This window comes from Rhea americana, unplaced genomic scaffold (assembly GCF_003343005.1).
Source record: "Rhea americana isolate MKP2758 unplaced genomic scaffold, rheAme1 scaffold_308, whole genome shotgun sequence".
Taxonomy (NCBI): Eukaryota; Metazoa; Chordata; class Aves; order Rheiformes; family Rheidae; genus Rhea; species Rhea americana.
In genome coordinates this window covers 726,841-753,881 of record NW_028186433.1, presented here as the reverse complement: position 1 = coordinate 753,881, position 27,041 = coordinate 726,841, and the positions used below count along the sequence as shown (strand labels likewise).

Here is a 27,041-nt window from a genome sequence, read left to right as displayed (position 1 = left end):
AGCGCAGCGCAGCGCAGCCCGCGCGTCCCTCGCGCGCGGGCGGCCGTTGGTTGCCGCGGCAACCGCGCCCGTTCAGTGGGGCGGGGCCGCGTGGGGGAGGGGAGGGTCCCTCCGCCGTGACAGGGCGCGCGGTGGCCGCCAATCTCCCCTCAGGCCTCGGAGCGCGGGGCGGGAGGCGGCGGCGGCGCTGGGCCCTGAGGAGAGGCGGCGCCTCCCCGCGCTGTGGAAGGTTCGAGGCCTGCCGCGGGCGCCGAGTGGCCGTGACCGCCCCCCCCCCCCCGCTCCCCCTCTACCTCGTGGCGGCCACGCGCGAGTGGAAAGGGTAAAGCGAGACTTCCCAGTCTGCTTCAGCGCCCGCGTTTGGGGTTTTTCTTTCTTTTTTAAACCATTATCGCTTCCAGCTGACTGACCGCACAGTTGTGCTCTTAGCTCGAGGCTCGCACGAGATTCGGGCAGATCTGCTTGCTTTCGTCTCGTCCGTCTTTCAGAAACGGGCGCAAACGCAGTTCAGCGCCAAGCTTGGGAGTGAGTGGTAAGCAGGCCCGGAACTGCACGCTTTCCTGAAGTTAGGTGCCTATTTTCATATTTTGCCTTATAGAAGGAAGCTGTGGTTCGTATTTTGGCGCTCTGCCACACGTTATGATGCGTGTGTTGGTCACGGTTCTGCTCTGATGGTGTCCGGTGTATGCTAAAATTTTATATATATTTTTTTCCTACTAGCCAGGGCAAAAAGACAAAAAGAGCAAAACAGATGTTAGTGAAGTGATGTTGTATTTAAAGCCTTGATTTTGCCCTTAGTTCACTCCCACTGCTTTTAATATTGTCAGGTTTCCAGTGCTCAGTGGTATGTTTTAATTTGGAATTTCCTTGTTTGTTGAAGTCAGGCCATGAGGGTTATTCTAATGAATTTTGCTGTTCATTCAATCTCTTACTGCAAACAGAGAACAAAAAAAAACTATTAAAAGCGTTGAAAAAATATTAATTAGAACATCAGGGAATAGCGCTGGGGGATATCAGGTTTCAGAATACCAGAAATGTTGTCTTTGTGTCAGTGTAGCGATAACTTTTCTCTCCTTTTACTGCCATCGTTATTCTGCTTTTGCTGCCAGCACTGTGTGTGTGTTCAGGAAGTACACAAAAGTAAAGTGCTTGTTGTCCAGAAGAAGTTAAAAACAAAACCTTATGGGACTCTCCAACCGCTRTTATAATATAACCTAAATAAGAGGTATAACCTTGTTTGGCATTTCTGCCAATCCCATGTGACATGTAGTAATATGCTTAAATCCTCAAATACTATTGTAAATCTGGCCCATAATCTACAGTACACAAGCAGCGGGGATCTGGGAGCAACATCTGCTCAGGGTGGGTGYGTAAACTACATCTTAATATGGGGCTGAAGGAAGGCCCCATTCTTTTTTCAGTGAAATCAAGCTGGCAAGTAATGATATTGGTGATCACAGACTCTGTTCCATTATGGACGTAGTTTGACTGGTCTTTTTCTCCCTTTGAATTGAAGATTTAAGGTGTTTTTTTTTTCTTGACCTTTTCTCTCCTTTTCGTTCTGTATTATTTCATTGTTGACTGTCTTGCTAAAGTAGCAGTTTTGTGGGGCAAWTGACAAAGGCAAAGAACTAACAGATGAAAGCCAACTGGTGTTACCCGTATGATTTAAAGTTGCTGTTTCTTTATATAAGCAACATGCTTGAGGTTGCTCTTGCAGCTTGCATTATCCAACCCATGAATCTCTGGATTAACATGTCATCTATGTGTTCTGCATTATATCTATTTCCTTTTTCCTTTTTTGTGTGTGTGTGTGTGTGATTCATTATAGTTTAGTATCGTAGAGAGAGTATTTCCAGCATGTAACATGTATAAATTGGGGATACCATTATAAAATTGCTGTCCTATAGTGCATGTAATCTGGAATATGCCCCGAAAGGAAGTTTTTGTTTCTCTAAGATGCTTTTAGAGTTCTCATGTGACARAATATTTCCAGCATGCCCCTGAGTGAGCAGTATCAAATGGTTCTCAGTGCTTGGGATTCTTCTTTTGTGCAGTTTTATTTTAGGAATAAACGGTGCAAAATCCAGCTCAGGGCTATGAAAATGTGAGGGTCTTAGCCTTATCAGTCTATTTGGAATTACATGTATTTAAAATGTCATATTAGGATAATGGTTATGACCTTGTTTGCAAGGGTGTTCTAAGCAACAGTAAATAGTGCTTCATACACATTTGCAACCTTTGATTGTGAAGCATTATGAAAGCAATAGAAAAGCCCTGCCATTGCAGCAGTAGATCTCACCTGCCTCACTGAAGAGCCACATATGAATTCAAATTATTTCTGAAGTTGAGCAGTCAGTTACTTTTTCAAAATTACAGTGTGTCCACCACAGGAACTTGAGCAAAGCTGAGAGCAGTGGTATTTGGAAAAAAACAGAATATCATGGTATTTATGTTCATGCTTTTTACAGGCCTCCATAGTGCCTGAGGGGGATCTTTTAAGAGCTGGATCTACACATAAAGATCGGTGTTTTTTTTTTTTTTTTTTTTTAAACCATCTGGGGGATTGATATACTCTAAGAGGATTGCAACTTGTTTATTGTGTTCCAAAGATGGATCCTTTTGCATTAAAATTGAAGTGCAAATACAAATGGGAATGGATTGAGTTCACAAACACTGAAGATGAATACAAAATTGAACTGCAGCACTTCATCCTAGAACACTGTAAAATCAAGTCCTGCTGGCTAAAAACAAAACTACATCTTGATACTTTCATTGTACTAAGCTCAAGATTCAGAAAAGAAACAAAAAACAAGAAGCAAGAAAAAGATAGTTTAAAAGCATAATTCAATATAATACAAGGATTAAGGACTGGAGATATACATGAAATTTTAATTAGAATGAATCAGTGTTTGATTCACTGAATTTTATGATGAGTTCTGCTATTTTAGTGAATAAACTAATGAAAAAATTGCCATATAATTAAAGGGTGGGACTCCTTCCATGGAGCACAAGAGTATAGATATATTGAAGAAGGGGGATTCTACAAATTAATAGAGACTGGGTCCATCAGTCACTAATAAATCATACTGTGGTCTCAGTGTAACATGTAGTTCAGCAAACCTGTTGCTGGTTGCTCCAGTAGCAAGAATGGCAGACCAGAGAGAGAAGTTTTTTGTGCTTTTTTTTTTTTGGTGATAGCTTTCCTTTCTGTACCCTTTCAGTAGCTTTTGCTACTAAAAACAGGACAGTGGGCGAGGTGTATGTGCAGAGGCCCATCACAAAAAGTGAAGTTGTCATAAATTAGTCTGTATTTGTCAGCTCCATGTCCCTTAAGATGATAAAGGTTGTTTGACTAAGACAGTTTGATAGTAACTCTAGTATTGAAGAAGTAAAAGGTTTTGGGGGGGAGAGGGTTGCTAATTAAAGCCAAAAATGTATATGCGTCAGTTCAAATGAGTGACATTTGGCAAGTCTGAATTACGCAGCTGAAGGAGCTCCAACATTCTCGGACTCCTAGATATGGACTAGTAATTACCTCCGATCTGTAACTACTTTTTACCAGGCAAAACACATAATTTGGTGAAGTTTGTTATAAGCTATATTTTACTTTGAAAACCTCAACAATCCTTTGTCCTCTGAGGAATGCGGATCTGCATTTATGTCCTTTTGATGGGGTTTCCTGTTTCAGCCTTTGTTCTTGGTTTTGCTGAGCAGGTTAATGTCTACTTTGTGAAGATGGGTGCATCATGGATTGGTCCCAAGCACTAGACAGCCCATATTTGTGTATGCCCTGCAGCAGATCAGAAATCTGTTTCAGACCCTCAGTCTGTCGTCTGGTCAAAGAAGAAATATCTTTGGTCAGTCCTATGCAAGTAGCTATTATGTCTGGTATACTAAAATGCAGAACCACAGCTATTTCTTTCCTCGCTTGCCCTTGTAGGGGTCAGATACGAAGCATAATCTCTTCAAAGAGCGTTTTCATCTCTGCAGCRTTTCTTGTGAGGAGAATTGTCAATGCAAAGAAATGCTGCTGCATGAATCAGGGCTGCATTGCCTAGTGGTCATAGCAAGACCGCCTATAAACGTTGATGGTGCAAGCCTGAAGTGCTTTTTTTTTTGAGAGAGAGAGGGGCTGTTTGCTTTGGGGAGGGTGGTTGTTTAAAGTCCTGATGTTCACAATGTATACTTGAATGGCCTTGTTACTCTGTTCTGATTGCTGGCAGATGTGGTACAACTAATGGTGTCRTTTCTGTTACTACATCAGTTGTTAAGTGGGCCAGAAAACAGCCTTTAAGATTAAAGTTTAATCAATCCACATAAGCTGAGAGCAAGTATAGACTTTACTCTTCTTGAGAATTATAGTCTACTTCTTTGAAATCCCTGGCAGAGATAAAGCGTTCTGTCAGAAAATGTTTCCAGTGAGAAATAGCAGGCAAAGAATATTTTCTGTGGGATGGCATGAGCAACCTTGTACTTTAAAGCTTGTATATTAATTGCTTGTTAATGGGCAGCTTTTGGCAGAATTTCATTTTGGTATGGCCTCAAGAATTTTAATGGAGCATCAGTCAGTGAGTGGAGAAAATATACTAAAAACAATAAACAGGATATTCAGTGATTGTGTCAGTTTGTGACATTGGCTGAATCAGTCATGTTCCAGTTTTGGTCAATTATAAAATCTGCATTAACTTCATTAGGAGCAGAAAGATGCATTACATTCTTCCAGGAAAACATATTGCATTGGGGGTGGATTTTTTTTTTCCTGCCTTAAGTGTTTTAGGAAAGGTTTTAAACAGAGGCAAATAGAAACATAAAAAGCCCTGCAGATACTGAGGAGYTTAGTTGATACATCTTGTTTAAAGGCATCTGAAAATGATGTCCAAGATGTTTTCAAGCTCACTAAATATTTGTATCCCATGTTTTTACAATCAGAGAGGTTATTACAAGCATGAGTCCTATAGACTCACCAGTACCTATTTCCTTATATGTAAATATGCACAAACTGTCTTTTTTTCTTTGAAAGAACAGTCTCTTCCTCCTCTCTTCATGAGAAAAAAATGATGCTACTGAGGTGACTGAGCCTCTGTTTTGATTCTTACGCTCTCCTGTCTTCTGGTGGCCATTGGCTGAAATTTCCCAGAAATAGGATATCCTTCCCAGGAAAGAAGAAGGTAGCTGTGTTTAACAGCCTTTCTTTTAAACAGCCAAAGGTAATGTGGAAGCATTCCAATGGGACTACCGTAATGTTCAGGAAAACCCTTCAGATTATATTGAGCACAATCTGCTGCTTCAAGAAAAGCAGTCCTCAACACACCCAAAAGAAGGCTTTTATGTATCTAACTATTCTTTGATACATATTATCTTGAGTTTTGGCCATCTCACTTGAGGAAGGGGAATTCTAAATTACCGCTACTTGAAAGTGCTTTAAATTCCAGCTGACAAATTGATGCATATTTTAGAAATCTGGCAGCTCAGAGGTGAGTGCATAGAGCAAGTTCACCCTTCCTGGGTCTTGCAGAACCGCAGTCGAGCTTGCCACGTATTGTTGCCACGAAATGTCAGGGGTAGCTCCTGCTGTGGAACAAAGGAGGAAGGGTTCTTACTGCTCCCTGTCTTCTCTTAGCTTTGCAGCTTGTTACTTCTAYAGAACTGATTCTGTAATAATAATTCTATGGGACATGTTGTAATATTAGCAGGCTTTTCCTGGGAGAAAGGAAGAGCTCCAGACTTGTCTTATTTTCTTCCCAAATTAGATGTTAAATGTGTTGGGAGAAACTTAGCAGGAGCTTAGAGATACTGTCCTTCAAAAAGGGAAGGAAGATGCAACCAATCACCTTGTTGGGGATGTCTTGTGTTTTGTGAAAAGCAGAGGGTCTTCGTTCACGTTACACTTGAAATTCAGTGGGAGCTAGAAGAGCTGTTTCTCCTCACAGATGCCTTTCTTAGGGTGCTGCAGATCTCTGCTTCTGGTCCTSTGCTGGCTTTACTGTCTGCCTTGTGATACCTTTTGTATCCATGCCAGAAGTTGCTGATCACTCTTCTCCCCAACATAACACATAGCTTCATACTGTGCGATCAGTAGACAAAAATATTGCGGAGCCTTTAGTATTGCTGTGTACCTAATGCAAAGTGATAATATCAAGAAAATGAAGAGTTAAGCTACTTAACAGATCCTGTYTTGCACCTTTAAATGCAAACCTTGCCATAGCCATAAGTATGGTATATGCAGCAGGCACTGCAACCTTAATTGTGCCCTGTGTTTGTCCTTCTGTACACACTGTTATTGCTACATTGTATTTTTCTTAATGCTAGGGACTGTGTAACACAAAGTAGCTACTGGAAGATCACCATTTAATAAAGGTTTTTATGCACAGTGGATATGAGAGAAGGTTAATATCTTCAGGCATTGAAGATAGTGCTGTAGTCAGGGTCTTAATCTGATGTAGGGAGAGGATCCACGAAGAGGATTTTAGGTATGGCCATCAATTCTGTGTATATCCCCCTCGCTCGGGGGAAGGGGCACGATCAGGTTAGCAAATGTACCAAATTAGTCATGCTTTTGCACATGAGGCCTCCATTAATCAAGTCTGTCTGCATAGCACATGAGCTTTTAGTTAAAATGTGGAAAAAATACCTGAAAATTACCCTTAGCAGCTAGCTTTGCAGAATGAATCTACTTGTTGCGCTGTATCTGTTAAAGATCTTCCTCTCAGTCTAGTTTTAATGGCTGGAAGATATTCTTAAGCAGTGAAGAATATGACAGCTGAGGTTAAACTTTAGCTTGAACCTAATCCAAGCACTTCCTTCTAAAAGCTACACAAAGACGAGATAAAACCCCATGGAAAATGCAAGTTTGAAACTAACCTTGTATGACTGGATGCCTTTTTCAAAATTAAAAACCATGGCATGGAAATGTTCAAGTACCAATTTAGAGCACAACTTTGAACTCCCAATTCACCGCTAGCTTTCTCTATAGTACTGCATTAAAAGCAAAATATCTACCAACTGTGCTGGTATTCACTTCACTTGGACATGTCCTTTGTTTAAAATATCTTGTGTTGTTTTATTCATCGAATTAAGTTTCTTGATCCACACCAGCTTCAGAGAGGTGCTATGCAGTGCTCTCTTCCTATGTATTTTCATAGCTCGTTCAGCTTCGACAGCCCTGCGTAGTTYGTGCTCCTTCTTGCCCCTCTGCCCTTCTCTTCCTTGCTGCTGACTTTGTACTCTTTCCTTCCTTCTGAGCCTTTCCATGTGCTTGGAATAGCTATCCGAGCAGAGTTCACAGGCTCTCRTTTCTTCTGAAAATGGTTCTTAAGACGGAACCTATTTCTAGCTGCTTTCCAACTCAAAACACGATAAATCATCCCACGTACATTTTGTATCGATTTGTTTGCTAGTGTGCACCTTTGATGCCATTAGACTGTAAATTTTTGGAAGCAGACTCTGATTTGTGYGGTGCGTTTTACCTAGTGCACATTGCTCTGCTCATCTAAAGCTCTCTATAAATAATGAAAATGTACAGGGCTTGCTGGCACAAGTCAGTGGAGAGCTGCATTTCCTGAGGCTCTGCTTCAGAGCTCTGCTTTGTTTCCGGGAGCTTCTCTTTGTTTCTGCCTCTGTTGTGAGTATTTTCCATAAMGCTGCTCGTGAGTTTCAGCTCTGAGGCTCATCTGTCTTGCACCTTAAATTGGGTAGACAAAGCCCAGCATTGCAGCAGAGCATGCAGAATGCGAAGAAAGCTTAAAGTCAGCTTCACTTTTGCTCCTGTCCCTTCCTCAAATGCAGAAATGGAATAAGTGCAAATCTTGCCTAGAGCGTGGGAGTGAATATTATTGTCCTGAAAGCATGCTGAGCTGGATGAGGAAGGTGTGTTTCCAGGCCCCAGAACAGCTGGTTTTGGCCAATAGACAAGCTGTGTGGATGATCTCTCAAGAAATATCTGCTCAGAGTGACTGTAGTTGTAACTTTGGGATGTAAAGCAAATTTGAGTAATAAGATGTGCGCTAATTTAGAAACCCTTTCCCCGTACAAAGGCTGTCTTAAGACACCATTAGCAGCAACCCCTCTGGGATTTTGCCAAGTTGTTCTCACATTAAGTGCCTTCAGATAATTTTTCTGAAGGCTGCTATATAAATAAAACAACTGCCTGATTGRTTTAAAGTGAATCTCTTGAATTCTGGCTTCGCTTTCTACAAATGGCTTGTGTCTGAATTTCCAAGCTTGAAAAATTAAACCAGATATATCATGGGTGGAATGAGATTAATTTTATTACAAACAATAGTTCATTAGCAAAGTAGGAGCAATTTCATGTATTTATGCATAGCCTACCCAGATTTTTTTCACTGCAGCATCTTTCAGATGTAAATAAAAACATATTTTTTCAATTGTGTATTAGACAATACAATAACTAAGTGTACTTAGCATCGTGCTGTAGATTAAAATTCTTAGGGAACGTCAGGCTGAAATTGGCGCTGGGGAGCAGAGTCATGCTCAATTGCTGACGCTTTGGCTGGGCACGTGGGTTGATCCAAAGAACTACAGAAGCGGAARGTTGAATCATTGCATCCTGGATCACCTGTAGTACGGTGACAAATAGCCTGCTCTTGCCCTCTGGAAAACAAGAAGCTTCAGCTCAGTTTGGGAAGCCCCAGGATTTCAAAGATGAGCTGAGCTGTTGAAGCCACTGTTCTGCTTGTGTCCCGGGAGGACTTCTGGAGCTAAAAGCAGGAGGCTCTTTCTGTGTCTTGTGCTAAGGAGCCAGCACTTGGAACTGAGAATTGCAGCAGACTCTGTGCTGCATGCAGAGGGGAGTGTATCAGTATGTGTTGCATAAATTCACATTGAGTGGTAGCAATACATTGGTGGCTGCTTTCCTAAGATTCGCCCTGATTTAAACCACATAAATGTTTATGTGCTTGCATCTGTTTTTGTAGAGTAGGTTCCATACATGATACACTTTCTTTCCCACCAGAAGTATCTTTGTTGGATCCCAATTTACTCCCTTGTACACAAGACCAGCTGGCAGCTAGATGAGACTAGCAGACCTGTTAATGTCAATCCTGAGTCAGTCAGCAGGATCAATGTTTTGAGGCAGTTCTTTCTCCCAAGTGGCAGATCACAGTAGCTGCACAGACATTTCTGCTCCTGGAACTGAATTCCTTTTTCATTATGCAGTAACATCATGTTGCARCACAATTATAGGAGCTATTCCTAATCCTTCCTGTCTTTGCTATTATTTTCAGATTGTTATCTATTTTGGTAATAAATACTTATTGTCTTAAAAGACACGCAAATGATGACAATGAAATTGTATATTTTCAGCTAATTACAGCACAAACCTGTACAGCATTATGTCTGATTTAGTGCAATTCTCGTTCCCTTCTGTTGAGAACTATTTTAATTATACAAGGTGACCTTTTGATATGAAGCGCTGTGCTGAGACCATCAAACTCGAGTCATATTGTGCCACAGAAGGAATCCATCTATATGTTCAGATATGTTACACTAATCCTACTAAGTCCTTTGGACTCACTTGAGCGCTTCTATAGACCATTTGTGAATGTATTTTCCTGGAAAAGATTGTATATTTTTATTAAAAAAATGAAATGGACATTATCTTATTGAAAGACACAGCTAGGGAATGGTTAAGTCTTTTAATATCCCTAGGTGGGAATTAGGGAGCAAGAATGGATGCTTTGTAAGGAATTGCTGGTTGTTATTACAGACTTTTGAAAAACAGACATGAAATTAACAGTTGTGTGTCATTTCATGACTGCGTTGGCAGTCTGCTTTCTTTTTTCTTTAAGGCTAAGATGGTTGCTAGGGCTTTGTAGTGAATAACCTTTTTGTGTGCAGCTCAAGGCAGAGTATAATTATTTTATAATTTTCGTTCATGGGCCATTTTAGACATTTTGAAGAAAAAGAAGCTCAGCTTCTGTTAACCCCCCTCGTTCTCAGTTCCCTTCATTGGCATGTCACAGCAACAGACAGCGAAGCTCTGTGTCTGTCCTCAGCATTCGTGCTGGGTATTTGCCTGAGGAGCTGGCTACTGCCAGTGGGATGAGCGAGGACTTGACATTGGTATAAGCTGGCACTGACCGACTTTGAAAAGTGAAGCTGCCTGTCAAGGTAGATGTCTGGTTTAACAGCGTAATTGCTGTGCATAAATGAGGTGGTGGACAGCAGCTGCTAGAAATAACAAAATTGTACATCCGGCTAAAACTGACATCCCAGTGCTTGGGATTCAGGGAGTAACTTTACTTCTAGGAGTCAACAAACTTACTCTGGTATGTGGTCTTAGTGAAGTTTTCCTGCCTGTGACATCTCTACCAAAGTGTTTCAGATTTGTTTTTTTTGGACATGAGCTAACCACCTCATCTTTGCCGTGGAAGGGTCTGAGATAGCTGTGTACAGTGAGGCATGAGACCTTGGGAAGGCAGGGTCTATCAGACCAAGAGTGGGTGCCACCTATCCTGGGATTGCTACATAGTCATGGAGAGCTGGCTGGCAATATTAACAGTATGATTTGCCCCATCTGATTGTGATTGTATTTGGTTACCTAAATGATGCTGTAAACTGTAGACTACATGAGCTATCTTTTTGTAGGCTAAAACAGCAGCCAGACAGCTTGCTCTGAAGGAGATGTAGGGTAGACACCTAAAGCTGGACAAACGCCACCCTCTGACCTGGCTGCAGTGGCACAGGTGAACCTGTAACATGCTCACAGCCAAAATCCAGGTATGCTGAATGCACAGCCCCACTGATACACATTTCTTCCCCAAATCTAACCAAGTCTCCCCTCTAACTGGTGTTACTCTCCTCTTTGTGTTTTTGTGTAAGAATGCATTTACACATCTTCTGTGCATTTTACCTTACTGTTTGATGAAGTGATTGCAATCTGATACTGCCGATACCTTTCTTTTCTTGCAAATTGCTTGGCTTTATGTGCAAAGCCTCAAACGATGTGAATGTTAATGAGCTTAAAAAAAAAAAAAGAAAAAAAAGAAAAAGTTGGCCTTGCTGGGAGCTATTTAGAATTGTAGACTCCCTGTATTTATGGCTTGGAAAATGTTAAAAAGAGAGGAAACATATTGTTGTTTAAGGTGTGCCGCTAACTTGGGCTCCATCACTTCTGTCTGGTTGCCATAGCAACCGTGCAATGGCATGGGAATTCCTTTTATGGCTGATTTCCGAGTCCAACATGGCCGGGAAGGAGCCTGCCGACTGGGTTTCCTAGCAACTTGTTCCTATGCCGTGGTAACTAGAAAATGCAGCCAGCACTTTTTAATAGCGTTCATCATTTTGATCATATGTTCCACTCTGTCAACTTTTGTCTYTGTGGTATGAAATAATTAGTACAGAGTAAGTCTGCAGAAAGATCCCTGTTTTCTTTTGGTTCTTTTCTCCTCCTCTCGCTTTAGTAGTATGTTCAGCGCAGGAATATTCATAGGAAGGCAAAGACAACAGTCCATTTATATATAAAAAAAAATCAAATGTTCTATTCAACATGTGATGCCGAAGAATAATTAAAGTGATGCCATCTGCACAGTGTGAAAAGGTGCATCCTCAGCTTCGTAGATTTGCAGCTGATCAGACATTAGGTTTCAGGATGAGCCTCCTGAAATGCAGTTGTTGAAATGCATTTCAAACCATTCTTAGAGTTCCTGCTCTGATCCTGCTTCCTTTTGTGGTTTTTATGTTCCCCACAGTTGAGAGGGTTTTTGAGAATAACCTGGCCTGTGGAGGATGATGGGTGTTAGCAGAGCTTAGGAAATCCTTGCAAAGATGTACGATGAAATTAAAAAGTAGTATTAAATATTTATATTGTAGTCGTACCCTGCCCAAGGTTGCCTATCAGGTTCCCTCTGCTGATGTACAACCCTATGCAAAGGCAGAGTCCATATTGCCAAGAACAAATAGTCAGTGACCTTCATTCAGAAAAAAGCATCTCTTCAGGAAATTGCGTGAGCAAGGATTAACTTCAAGCACACAACTCCTCCTATTTAAGCTAATTGAGCTCCTCGTATGTTTAAAGTTAACTTTAACAACTTTATATCAAAGGCTTGTCAAGGTTGGGAGCAACAGACTGTAGCTGAGGGGTTGTCAGTGTAGGTGTCTCTTACGAGTCCCCTGAAATATGTGTTGCAGAGCTGGAGTCTGGTGGAGCTGCCCACCCACAGATCTTGGCCTGCGATGTTGTGCCCGCGTTCAGAGCACAGTGATGAGACTGAGCTGAAATCACAGGGAATTGCACTGATTCACTGGCTTTGAGCAACATTGCAGATTTTCTCATGGATCTTCTTAGCACTGGCAGCTCGAGAGGAGGAAAGAATGTGGTATGTTATTCCCAGTGCATGCAACCTGCCAGCCTCTTGTTTTAAGCTGGCTCCTAAACACYCACTAAGAAGTTGATTGTGCTGTTTATGGCCTCCTTTTATATGAAATAACATGTTCCTTCGCATTAGCTATGCAGAAAATGAGTGCAGAGGATCTTGAAAAGTAACAAGGGCCCTTGGGTGTAGTCTCCTAGACTAGTCTACGAGAAGGTAGTTAATGACAAGCTGTGGTGGCTATTTTTCCCTGCCTCCTAGGCAAGGAAAATGAGCAGTGAAGACTTCCTAGATATATTTCATGTTATAAGGAAATTCTGCCTTCCTATCTCTACTAATTCTGTAGCATATTTCGGAAGACGGTTTGGAGAAGCATACAGAGTCTATACCGCAGTTCGGATTGCGAGAACTTCTTTGTCAGGGAGGCCAAAGGTAGACTGTGAAGTGCTGGATTTGACAGTACGTTCATCTGTTCTGGTTTGTTGGCTCTGGCACTAGTCAATGCATTTTACTGGGATAAGAAAAGAAAAGCAAACCTGTTCAATTTTTCAAGGGGAAGATTTCTCCTGATTTTTGCTGCAGAACTCTTATATCCTAAATCTTGGGATTAATTTGTATATGTGCTTCTTAAAATAGATGCAAGCATTATTTTTGGTTCCACTGTCTTTTTCAGTTTTCATTTTTTTTTATACCAATTTGTAAGAATTCGTCTTTGCTGGATACAGCAAAACAGATTCCCAGATGATTTAATTTCACGTCACTACGCTGTCCTGAATTGGGCAGTTCTGACTTGTTATACCAACTGCAAATGTGGCCCTTCATATCTGGTATCAATTTTCTTTTAAAGAACATAATCACACCAGCCCACAGTGATATTTAGTATTACTCAACCCTTGTAAAAATGACAAACTTTACATCAACACTAAATTGACTGTGATTAGTCACATATGTCAGTATTAACAAAAGATGACACTTACAAATGCCCCATGTGCTTTTATTTCAAATTTTCTGTTATGTTGCACTGTGCGTTTACAATTCCTCTGGGAATGTTTATTGTCAGGGGAAGATACCACCTATTTAGCAAATAGATAGATTTTGAAAATTGATCTTTGTTTTGAGAGAATAGATTTTATTGCCTTCAAAATAACTGACCATCGTTATTTTAATTAGGTACAAGTGTCTCAGCCTTCACTGAAGTAGACAAGACTCTGAGTTTTTCCATGGAAGCTTTCATGCACTTTCAATCTAGTATATTGTCAGCTGTAACTGGCTCTTTTAATCTCATGTAGCAAGTGTCAGGTGAGGAACTGACAGTTCTGTAGGTAACAATTTTCCGTTTATCCACAGTCTATGTAATACGCAAGTAGATACTGCCTGCCTGCGAATGACCACTGCTGTCAATCCAACTTAAAATCTGTTCTTTTCTGGATTTCTGGAGGGATTCTGCCAGTATAATTTATCTGTAGATTATAAAGGATAGGGCCACAGTGAATGAAAGTCTACATTAAATTTATTAGCTGTACTTTAAATATTTGATCACAGTGAGGCTAAAGATTCAAGTACCCATGTGATGTGCTATGATTATGCTTTACAAATGGCCATGGTACTTCCACAGGGTCAGATACAAAAATTCTCTTTACATTCGTGAGAAAACTGTATGTATACTGTATTTCAAAGCTAAATATTGTGTATTATTTACAATTTAGGAAAGGAGTGTGCGACTCCAGATAACAGAAGGGCAGAAAAGGATGAAGATCACCTGCTTGGTAAACATCCACAACAGCTGGGAGGAGGCATAAACAGAAGCCACATGTGGACCGGAGCAGTGTTACCTGTCATAGACAGAGGAGGTAAGGAGACAGGATGGGAAGGTTGGGATAAGTGGTAGAGTGTAAAAGTTTTCATGTGTACCTGCTTGTATGCCTCTTCTTTTCCTATGTGATCAGGAGCAGCGTGTATTACAGGATGAGATGGAGTGTGTTTGGGCTATTGTAACACGGAAGATAGGGCTTTGTGGGTTGCTCTTGCGGTGTTTCGAACTCCTCAGCTATCTTCAGTTCTCATTCGTAGAGTGAAGCTTTTAACACTTTATTCTCTTTTTTTGCTATCTTTTCTTCCTACATGTATGAAAAGACAAAGTGAAAATAAGGGTGCACAGATGTGTTCTGTATAAAACTTGTCATGCCTTTACTTACTATAGAACTTTCAGCATGTTTATGAAGTGAACTTAATGATGCTTCAGGTAGAATGAGCCCTAATATTTGTATATTTTTATCAAAAATGACTATATTGTTTATCATGCCTCTGCCTGTGTTCTCACTGAATGGTAAGAATGGGATTTTGAAAAGTATTCCAAAAATCTGGTAAAATCAGGACTCCAGAAGGATGTGTTTTTTTTTCTTTTTTTTAATGTTTGTTTGTGAGCATCACAGATTTGCCAGGTTATGAGCACTTCTAAAAGTCTGTCCCTAACTTACTACAGGAATTATGCCATTGAGTTAAATTGATCTGTCTATAAGTTAATAGACTACCTAGTATGAGTTAGAATGGTGGAATCCATCCTGGTAAGACATACTAATTTGACTAAACTGTATTTACATTCTCTGCCCCCTTTATGTGTTGGTCATCCCCCTGCAAGTCATCTGAATGCAGTCCAGGGTATGTGAGAATCTCTTTGTAGCAGAATGTTGATTTAATGAGTTTTGAGCAAGAGAAGCACAACATCAAAAGCCAAGGCGCACAGGGAGTAAGCGACTGGAAACAAGAGCCCTTCATCTGAAAAAACAGGACAAATATTTCTCTACTGTTTTGCTAAAGGATTCCTTTTCTTCTCAGACATGAAGAAATCCCTGTAAGACAAACATGCTACCAGCTACTATCCATGTTAGCTCCTTTTTGTGCTGAGCGTGTCAAGAAAAGAAAAGGAAGAAACAACAAACCTCAGTGCTTTTCAAGGATGCTGCTTCCTCTGCTGATATTTGCAGGTTGTTTGTTTTTAGCAAAACCTGCAGTTTACAAACTGCCYATTGAATTTCAATTTTTATTGCAGATTTGTATGATTACTGTATAATGCAGAAATATCAGAGTACTACCTTTTATTTTCATATAATCACATAGGTTCTGTACGTAGTGATCAAGAAAGAAGAAAAATGCATGATTATCTACTCTATTACATAATGAGGTTTTCTGATTTTTAACAAGTTTTCTTAAGATAGATGATAAAATCTGTAAATCAGTATATTTGTAATGTTTGTTTTCTTCAACCCTAATGCTCATTTGAGACAACCTGTATGTGGAAGATGTGGAAATGTGTTATCATCCCCTAGTGTAAGCAATTGTCTACTTTTTGTTCTAGAAATATGGCTAGATACTGATCCCAAAGAGCTCTAGGATGCTCTTCTTGGAGCAGGAACCTGAAATTTTGTAATGATATAGTCTAAAAACAGCTTCAAAATTGCACTTTCACTTTAAAAAGTAATGCATTGAACATTTAAGACCTAGTGAGTACTGAAAGTGTTGCTTTTAAAACTGAAAGTTATTTCATCCGGAAAATGTTCCAAAGCCTGACAGTATTTCCCACACATTTATACTGTCTTCCAACTGGAAAAATTTGGAAAATAGTAGTGGAGTGTGTGTGTGTATGATTATGTCAAGAGGGAAAGCTCACTTGTACAAAAACCTGAAAAATCTGTTTGGAAGCAATCTTTTCCAAGTACAGCTGAAGTTAAATGAGATCTTGCTTTTCTAATAAAATGTTTTTGCCAAGGCATTCTGACCTGTTCAGATTCTCATACCAATAATGAACTATACAGGAAAGAAAATGAATTCACTTGTCCTGTTTCTCCAAAATAACAAACAAATGCTGTAAGGAATGACATAAAAAAAGGAAAAGCATGTTAGAATTGCCCAACTTAGGATTTCAACAGTAGGAATAGCACAGAATTGAGGCTCCCCTTTGGATTTTTTTAATCACTTTTGCATTGCTTATTGCCTAGGTATTTCTGCCAAGGCAAAGTGAGTATAAAGCATTACCGAACTTCTGTAGGAGCATTGTAGGTTGATTGCACAGGGATAAGTAACTGCCTGACACTGAGGGAACAATGAACAGGGCCCATGTGCTCCAGCTGTTATCTTTTCATTATACTTTTAACTTGTTTGCCTGCAGTTGTGTGTTTACACTGCGCTGTCAAAAGCTCTGGCAGCGGAGCTGTGCTCTTTTCAATGGAGCCATGGCAGACCTAGCTAAACTACTAGTGTAAAGAACGTTTGGCATTTTTACAGTACTGAATATATTTGTCACGAACACTTACAAAAATAGCATCTGGAAGGCCAGTTGGAAGCAAGGAAGGAGAGGGACATTTATGGCATGTGAGTACAATTGTTAGCTGAAAGGCAAAAATCACTTTGGATTGGCAGCTCCTGCCCTCAACAACTGTCCCAATAGCTCAGAGCTCAACAACACTCATCTGCTCAGAGCTGTGTTCCAGAAACCATGATTTTTAGTGCTGTTGCTGATGATGAGGTCAATGTATGGCTCATGGTAATGGAAAGTGAACTCTTGAATATTCTCCAGAAGATTTAGTATTTGTTTTCTAAATAAAGAGAAAGGAGAAGGGAATGCTGCTAAAAATTGCCCATTTTTAGCATGAACAAATGCAAACAGCTGTGGGAGCTCTCACTGGCTTGATGGCTAGTTGTAGCTTCAAAAGCAGGATAATTTGCTCCACCCTCACCTCAGGTGTCACTGCAGTGAATTAAACAAACTATAGGAAATGTCAGCAGTGACCAAATAAACAAGCTGTGTTGAAATAGCATTGGCTGAATAAATACCTAATTTGATGGCACACTGGAGAGTAGTCTTGTCGATACTGGTTATACTCCAGTCTTGTAAATAAGAAGAGTTTAGGCCTATAGTATTAACATCTATCAGATTATGGGTTTTTACTGTATTGAATGGGAACATGAAAGAATCAGTGTTGTTGTGGGATGATTAAAGCCTCTTTAGGGTATGGCTGGAGGCAGGCATGTGATGAGGAACGGGTTGCCTGGCATCTCTTCTACCATGTGCCAAAGGCAGAGCTCGCACTGGGGAGACCTGGTGTCTAATCTGAGCCCATGTAGCCTCTGCCTCATCTCTGGCAAAACTACCCCTGGGTTTTTATGCTCAGTTGTAAATGTATGCTTCAGAACTTAATGTAGAAAAATGGCCCTGATTTTTGAAGTTTGCCTGTAGGGAAAGAAATTATAGTTTATTTTGTTTAGTCATTATTAACCCTATTAAAGTATACCTGGAGAGTGTAGGTAGAAAACAAGGGTCATCCATTCTTTTTCCATGTGTGTTTTTTCTTTTTCCTGTCTAAGGATGAGGAAAAAATTACGATACACCCTCAATCTGATACGACTACAGCTATATAAGCTGTGAGAAAAGTTAATTTGAACATAATTGCTTTCTTTTCTGTACTGTGATACAAATGCTGTATAAAGCTTAAACTCTTATTTTTAGAACTGACAATACACAGCTATTTTTATTGGCCCACAAAAAAGTAAAAAAATAGATGGATGGGGATTGTGCAGATGTATGTGAATAATTCTTGGCAAAACCTGTTATATATTCCTCAAGTGCTAGATCTTAAGACACTTCACTCTCTCTTTTTCTCTTTCAGTCCCAGTTACACATTTTGCTGCAGTTCATCTTTTTCTGTATGAGATCTTGCTCAGATATTGCACTTTGTAAATGGTTTTCTTCATGCTGGACTTATTTATGACACTCGAGAAGCTTAAATTTTTTTTCTGTAGTTGAATATTGAATGGATTACTAGAATTTACAATGTCTGTGTCCTCAGCCATTTGCTGCTCTTGTGATATTTCCTTACTGGTGGGCTGTGGAAGGCATGTTTGAAGAATATTTTCCTCCTTGACTTGCTCAGATATTTTTCTCTTCATATACACAGGTTTCACCGATGAAACTTGCAGCATGTTGCAAAGGCAGCCAAGAAGGAACTTTAATGGTTCTCCTGGAACTTTTTCAAAAGACACTCCCATTGACTGCATGGGACATTATATAAGGTCCCAGAAGCCAGAAGCAATTTCCAGGGAGTTATAAGGTAAGGGACGATACTGAATACTTCAGGCCTATATTAAGAACATTTTTGGAAGCTGATGTTAAAACGTCTGAGTGTATCTTTTTGGCATACCTGAAACTTACCTGAATCTTAAACTCTCTGGTTCAGGCATCCTTATTATTTTCTGTATTAGCTTGGGCCCCAACACATACTGCCTTGCTATCTGACTTTCTGCAATTTCCTGCACTCCAGCCATTAGTTTAGATAATTACAATTTGAAGAGGAGAGGCTGTCTTATCCCTGAAAGATCAGTAATTAAAAAGTATTTCAAACTCCATCAAAACTGGCCCTGGGCTTCTCTTGGTGAAAATTCTGTCTTCCCTAAATCCAGCGAGGGATCACTGCACCTCTTGCCAGGGCTTCATTGTCCTTCTCCCCACCCCTCTGGCTCTCCAAAGAAAAAAATCTTGCTGTTCCACCAGACAACTTGGGATGCCATCAAAGTCGCTTCGGTTCTGATTTATTTTACCTAAATATTTTCAGGCTTTTTTTCCTCAGTTCTTTGCTTTCTTGCCTTATTCCAATTCATCCATCATCACTCAAATCATCTCTCCAAAATACAAGGATAATCTCTTCTTTATACTTAGTTATTCCCCATTTATAAGGGACAGCAGAAAACAGAGATAATGCTCCACGAGGGCGTATTAAAATCACAGCTTATTTTCTATAGTAGTAATCTTATCCCTGCTCAGATCTGAATTCTTGAGCACTATTTTAGACTTCTCCAATTCAGGAGCACAGGAGCTTTAAGCTCATGAATGCTTTTATTTTTATTGTTGTTGTTGTTTTGATTTTCTTTTCTCCCAAATTAATATTTCTCATCATTAATTTAACTTCAATCTTCTGCACCCAAACTTTTTGTGACACAAATCCTTAAGGTATTGTTCCAAAACAAAAGTAACCTTGTAGTTCTCAGACCACACTCTTTTGCAAGTTTATTAACAGTACAACCTCAGGAACATTTACAGAGTCAATCATTAACTCAACAGTAGAATGCAAGCCATCTCTCCTGGAAATTACTCTCTGATGGTAGGCAGCGTAAGAGACTATGGCAGAGACGTATTTCAAGTATTGTCTAAAGAACGGCATTAGTGTTACAATGGGTTGTGCTCTCAGATCTCTGGATGTAAAGGTTCATCGTGACCAATCCAAGGTGACTTTTGTCACCAGCCAGTCCGGTTCAACTACACCTTGGCATGCTAGAGAAGCATGAATCCTCAGTGGGCAGTAGTGTTTCCCGAACAGGGTAGCTTTGAAATGTCTTATTTCTGTTTGACTTTGTGTCATTGTTGTCTTTCCCCTTGTTCCAGAGGCCTTTGGCCTGACCTTATTTTTGTGGTGTTCTCTGTTTAGGCACAGATAGTATTCTATGTGTACCCTAATCATGGGTGCTTGCATTAACAGATCAGACAAATCACCCATGTTTAGTACCAGTTGCCTGGTTGCTGCTTTTTATTCAACAAAAGAGTGTAAATGATTTCCATCTCCTATGAAAGCGAGCATAATTCAGGGTGTGGGGAAAGTGAGTTTACAGGAAAAACAGGCTGTTTTCTTACTCTATTTCTCCTGAGTCTGACTGGAACATAGTAGTGGTGTTTCTTGTGAGTTTGAGCTCCAGATGAAGAAACAGCATTTATTTTCTCTTCACACAGAGTCTAGTTAAGGGAAGGCTCGTTATTCTGCAAGTGGCAGAGAAAAGATTCTATCTTTTAACTTTGCATACAAGGCCTTGGAGGAACAGGAACTGTTCCCTTGAATTATTTTCATCTCTGTTCTGCTCAAAACTCACCTTTATCCTGTCTCATCTCTGCCCAGCTTTGTTGCCTCTGTGCTGTATCCTGATGTCTCTTCATGTCCTTCACTATGATTCTGTGTATTCCAGTCCTATCCAAAACTACTTCCTAAATTTGAGAGGCATGAATGCTGTTGGTAAAATGTTTTTTACACCTTTGGAAGAAGTGTCCTTGTGTCATTTGGGCTTCAAAACCCGAAGCAATCACTTAGTAACACTTGGTGTTGATTAGAGTGAGGTGCTAATAATGCCAAGGTCATGGGTTCGATCCCTGTATGGGCAACTCGCCTGAGGGTTGGACTAGATGATCTCCGGAGGTCCCTTCCAACCTTACCAATTCTATGATCTGTCTTTATAGACCTGCAGAGTGCATGTGTGCTAGCCTGTCCTAACAGATCTCTGTACGTTCCTGATCTTCCACCTACGTTCTGAAGACTTGATTTTTTCAGAGATAGTAAGGACTGCGTACTGTCCTTACCATTGTATTAGCTGGAGAACTAAATACAGAGCACTTCTCTGAAAATGTTGGCCTCTTTTCTGTGACTGTGTGTTGTTGGTATCCTTTGGGCTTTACTGCCTCTTCTAGCTGGTACTTTTCTTCCTTAAAGGTACTGATTTAAATCAGTCTCCCTCAATTTGCTCTTAAAATCTTTCATAAATAGGAAGAATTATTGAACAATACGTATTTAAAAAAGCAAGAAATTAATATAAGCCAGTAGCTAACTGATGTTTCTTGTGAGGAGTTGTTGTTGAATGTGATATTTCTACCAAAAGAGGTAGAAAAAATATTATGACCTATTGCTGTAGCCCTGTAGTGACTGAGTATAGAAACATTCCTATTTCCAAATTGGAGGGGATACAAGCAGCAACTTCAGGCATTGAGCCTCCTCTAAGGAAGCAATTTGCAGTATATTCTTTCACAGGCGAGGAGAAAACCTGGCTAGCATTAATTTACTATTCCTAGACACTGCAACCAATCTCTTTCCTTTAGTTTACGATGATATATTTTGGGCAAAGTCTCTTATGCCTTAGTATATTAAGGGCATTATATAAAAGCTATTGCATTACCATATTGTCATGATTTTAGACTGTACTGTTACAGCAGAGATTAAGGCAATTAATAGGAAGCTCCTAGGGAAACAACAGCTTCTCCTGCATCAAGTCCAACTGGTATAGTAGCAGGTGTCCCCACAGCTTTGGCTGTGCTGGTAGCCATCTCACACAGTGTTATCATTGTTTATTTTTGTTATCATTGTTCTTTTTTTTTGTCACTTTTTTCATTCATACAAGTATCCTGGCTCTACTAGAGCCTTCTTCCTTTCAGATGCGTTCAGAACATCCACTGTAGCAACACTTGTTATAGGTAAAGTGATTGTCCTTGATGACAGCAGTATGTTGGAACTATGCTTTTTTACATACTTGAAAATATCTTGCATCATCAGCATAAAGACTGCTTGTGAATCACTCATTTTCTTTAACATTAATAGAATAGTCACTTCTGTTCCCCACAACACACATGTTAATGCTTAGCAGTTTCCTGAAGACCTTATTTTATTCAACAGTTTCCTCACACTTTATACCCCTCTTTGATTAGAGCAGTGATTTTTTTTTTAATTCATAGTCCCCTAAAATGTTCTAGTGATGGTGTTCATCCCTTGAGAAAAGCCATGACCTCTGTGGCTACAAGGGCTGCAGTGAATGATCACAGACTGAAAACCATGAACTGAGTTGCATTACCAGAAAGTTACCCATTGGCCTCTCCCTGCTAACTATACAAGTCATTATATAACCTCTAGCAGTTCTTGGCACCTGCCTGTTCGGAGTTATCTAATTATATATTTAAAAGACTTTGGGGAAGAAAAGTAGCGAGCTATATATATTGGTACACATATACCTAAATATTTCAACGAGAGAGTCTTGCTGAGGTTAAGAGTGTTGATTAAGAGCACCAAGTGCCCAAAGCTGACCAAACTTTTTCTGCACTTTTCTTGCTGTGCTTTGCTTGATTAATCAGGACAGTTCTCTATTAGGCATAAAATGAAACTAAATGGTTAGAATAAAGATATGCTGAGCTACTTGACAAGACTTGAGTACAGGGTACAGAATCTGTGGGTGTTTGGCACTATCCCAGCACTGCAGATATTTTAGCATTTGCTTATTTTTGACTCTGTTAAAATATGACTTTTACCTTAAAAAAAAAAAAGTATCTGATGTTACAGAAAAGATACTCAAATTGAAAAAAAATGCATGATAGAGCTATAGGCATGAGTTGTAGGGCTCTAAAATGGTGTTGTGAATTATCTGGGCTTCAGCTTGTTATGGAGCACTCAGGCAGTAATTAGTTGATACAAAGCGGTTTGTTCTGTCAAACCGCCTTCTTTCAGAGAAGAAACCCACAGGAAGAAAGCCACGTAGCCATGCTGTTACTGGCTACGCTAACTTATAATTCTTTGTAGATTTCAAAAGCAGCTAGATTGGGACTCTGAGGAAAGCAAAAATGTTCCCAGGGGAATTTATACATGGGAATCTTTGCTAGGGACAAAGCAGCAGAGAGCCTCTAGTACCCTTCCACATCTCTTCTAGTTCAATACTGAGCCCCCAAATTCCACAAAGCCTCCTCTTAGGATCCCTGCAAAATTAAGTGTCAGTGTAGAAAACTGCATTCCTCATTTTTTGCATCCTGAGTTGCATTAACTTCAGGTGTTTCAGTGTTTCACTCACTGATTCTACTTAAGGCTAAAACAGCAATGAAAAGGACTGAAAGCTGTGGCAGAGCACCCTCCCCATCCTGTTCATCCCAGGACCTATTTTATTGCAGATAGTTTGGAGAGATCCCAGGCCTCCTTATGGCAGGAGCATGCACACAGCAAGTCCAGTGGTAGGAGATGCAGTTTGTAGCTTGCTGGAGTTGTCCAGTTGTATATCCATTATCAAACTTTGTTTCTCTGTTGCAGGTCTAGGCTGTAGGCATCACATTTGGATCAGGAGGAAGAAATGACTATTTCATGTATCAATACAAAGAACAGTGAGAAAGAGTCAAGAGTTGGGGTAATAACTGCTAGCAGACAGCTGAGATCCGCTGAAGTATGGAAACAGTTAAAAAGAATTACAGTATCAAAGCATAATTTTTAACTTTGGAAATTCAGCTCAAGTATGTCTATAGTGTCATTTGTCCTGAAGACTTCAATTCCTGTGCTGTATCACAGAGTGCTAGTATCTCTAGCAAAGGGATCTATTACTGAACTGTAGGCATTTCTAGGGTCAAAAACAACAAATGTGTCACAGTGTGTGACAGAAGTTCACAAAAGTGTAAGAATTTACAATAGAGTAACAGAGCATTTGATGCATTAGGAAAGATGTAAAAAAGCATAGCATAACAAGCCAAACTGCATTTTTGTCATGTCCTTGCCTTTAAGATATATGATTTTGAAAAAACTRCTATTAAGTCTTATTAATAAGAAGCACTCAGGCCTTTTTCTGGCTTTGTACTTCCATAAGAAATGAATACACCAGTCCCATGGAAACAATATTATTACTGCACTGAGGGCTAATACACAAATCTTGCAGCTCTTCTAGACCTATCACCTTGTGATGAGAAGCTGTCAAATGAGAAATGTAATAATGGTTACAGGAGGCATTGAATAGGAACAATATTAATGATGAACACTTTCATAAAGGAAAGACCCACACCCTCTTTCATAATAACAAAATCTTTTTGAGAAAAGCCCACATACATTTTAGAGGTAGTTGCTTTACTGATTTTTGCAAGCCAAAATTTTCTATCAGTACACACCTACTTGATAATACCCTTTAGGTTAATTAAGAGAAGGTTTCTTTTTAGTTCATATGTCTTTTAAAAATGGAATAAACAACAATCTATTCCCTTGGGAGAAAAAAAAAATGCAAATCCTGCCAGCTGGTCTGTAATATGAAAGTGCTTTACATGGTGTATTTTCACAGCTGTCTTATCAGTTTCCTAAAATGAATCAGGGTGGAGCAAGCAGTTTAGGAATGTCATGAAAAAAGGATTTGGAGCTTTGCTGTGGCTCCATGATAACAATGCCCCTTTGGGACAGTCTCTCAGTCAGAAGATTCTATGGGAGATACAGATAATGCCTTTAAAATATTCTCCCACAAAATTCAGTGGCTACTACATCTAAAGGCTAGATGGAGGCCTTCTGGTTACATGGACACACTCTTCACTCCTTATAGTATTTTAACTTGGAGCAATTTTCAGACATGAGGCACCTCCAATCTGCTCTGAGATTCAGTTTTGCAAAAYGTGGAAGTTTCTTCCATTGCAATTCATCTCACTGGGAGCTGAGGGATCTCAGAACTTTGTGGATCTGAATGTTTGATAGATTTTAGTTCAGTTTGTCAGCTTCAATTAAACCAATTGGTGATGGTCAGCCTTTTACCCACAGTGACAAAACCCCATTTCAATTGACTCAGTATCATATACTCAGAAATACTAATATAGGCTAGCAAGCCTTTCAGTACTGTTATGCCTGGAAAGAATTACTGTGCTTTTTCCTTTCCATCGATGTTGCTGTTCAGTTAACAAAATACCTCTTCAGACCGCTGTTCTCATATAGCATTTTAATTTTGATGTATGCAAGCAGTAAGAAAATGCTTTATTTATAATAGGAGTTGAATGGGAAACAGTCTGATATGTTCTATGAAAAGAATCTGATATGTTCTCTTAACACTGTTATGGGCTTAGGGAATATATGGGACTACTTTAGCAGTTACACTAAATACCATTTGTTCCATCATCATGAAGAGTTACACTGTATTTAGCAGAAACAGACTGAGTGAACCAAAACTACTTACTTTCATAAAAATGGTTTTGACCAAAACTGTTCTCTTTAAAATACAGCATACTGAATGTACAAACTTCTGAACAGGATGCGTTAAGTTGCTATACTTACTGACTTGCAAAATACTTATCACTGCTTTAGTATTTGGTATTTTCCCTCAGGTGTCACAAGTTTGTTTAATTGTGAAGGTGAGCAATGTTATCTTCCTAATAGATACCAGAGTGTCAGCTGCCAACAGTTTCTGTGGCTCACAAAAACATATTCAGAAGCACATACATAATTTAGTTCAACTTTACAGTGTTTTAATGGTAAGGTTCATGATTATCTGGGAGAGATTTTTAGAGTTAAGCTTCCATCTAATCTAGAAAATAATAATTTGCAACAGGTCTTGAGCTTTATTTTACTCTGTGTGCAAAATGTTATTGTTCTGATTCATGTTACATGTATTTTCATAGGTCCACTATGAATTTCATTATGAATCTCTGTGAGGTAAAGTTTTGAGTATGTGACCCTTGTACCAACAAACTTTGTCTGAATTCTGCTGATGTAGCACAAGATACAAAAATTAAAAAAAAACTTCTCTAATTTTTCCAAGTATTGTATCAGTTCTATCAATGAATCTTGTCTTACCAGTATCTTTAGACCATGTCAAATGTAGTTTTCAGATAGTCTCAGTATTATCTTTATCTTTGTTCAGGACTATATACATCACATGTAATCCAAAACAATTGCAGTAGCCACTGAACGCATCCTATAAATAACTGTACCAAAGCTGTAGAAAATTCTGTAAAGCTTTTCCTACCCTAAATGAACATCTGCGTGATTGCCAGTTGCAGTCATTAAAAATGATCTCTTGAACTCTTAAAAACTGAGCTAAGTTGGTCCTGGCATAATTGAATGGGGAAATACCAGGAAGTTAGTATTCTAGTTTGGTCTAGCATATGGACAAATTCTAGTATCTCCTATCTACAGAAGTTATACTAATTCTCTAACATTAACAAAGCAGAAGATACAATTTTGTTTACTTATTTTATTTTTTGTGCAACTGAGTGCTGTTCCCTCTCTAAGTGTGCCTCGGTGTGCCAGAGGTGTACTTTTTCAGTCAAGATGTTATCTTGATCACATGCAATCGTTAAAGCTCCCATAGTGCCTCTCAGCAGGAAAATACCGAGATTAGTACTGTTGCCAAATTAAGACCTGCATAAATACTTCCTGTCTTTCAAAATTCCAATTACAGTTTGACATACAGTATTCTTCTCTTAATAATGGATGTTTTCTGTTAAATAAAAAATCTGCAGTGAGGCATGTGCATTTTGTTGCTGGATGAAGGAATCTCACTTATCTGCTTCCCTACCTCAAATACCTGTTTTGAAAAATTAAAATTGAGAGAGCATCAGGCAATGTTTGAAATGTTTGGGGTTAGGGAGGAAACACTGGCTAGCCAGGGGACCTAATTATGCTACTTGAAAGCACTCTTTGTTTGTCTGGTGCTACCAAAACAACAGTTTATTACACATTATATAACACTCTTCATTTCATGATGTCACTTGTTGCACTGCTATTCTCCCTGAAAATTTCTTGAGGACAACAGGCGAGGCCTTCACTGTGAAGGATCTCTTACCATAGGATTAAATCCTTCTGGAGGTCTGTCAGAATTGGAGATTACTAACCTTCAGCACACAGTGCAAGGCTCACCTTAGCCAAACACCTTTTAACTTTATTGAAGACTGGCTTTTTCTCATCTTCTGCTCCAGGAGGGAACTGGGAATGGCTATGATTTGTTTCCTGTTACAAGCAGGATTGTTGATGTAGGTTTAATATGCTGTGAGCATATGTCACCAGCTCCTGTTTCTACATAGGCTTTAATTTTTTTTTCTCAGTGTTCAAATGATTTTTTGGATTTGTTTATACTTTTATGTGAGGAGATAGAGCTCTGCAAGCAGAAGTTTCTGTTGGTTTCTATAATTGAGAGAAA

The 27,041-nt window shown here is 39.5% G+C and overlaps 1 long non-coding RNA gene across 3 annotated transcripts; it reads left to right on the top strand.

Moving 5' to 3' along the window:
• Nucleotides 1–114: 114 nt before the first annotated feature.
• Nucleotides 115–26,688, top strand: LOC146593070 (uncharacterized). Of its 3 annotated transcripts, none has more exons than XR_014896464.1 (4): nt 115–322; nt 14,039–14,182; nt 18,284–18,436; nt 23,201–26,688. It is a non-coding gene; the product is annotated as an uncharacterized LOC146593070 (long non-coding RNA). The 3 variants fall into 3 exon arrangements; XR_014896466.1 differs by lacking the exon at nt 115–322 and adding an exon at nt 443–532; XR_014896465.1 differs by lacking the exon at nt 115–322 and adding an exon at nt 12,156–12,338.
• Nucleotides 26,689–27,041: the final 353 nt, after the last annotated feature.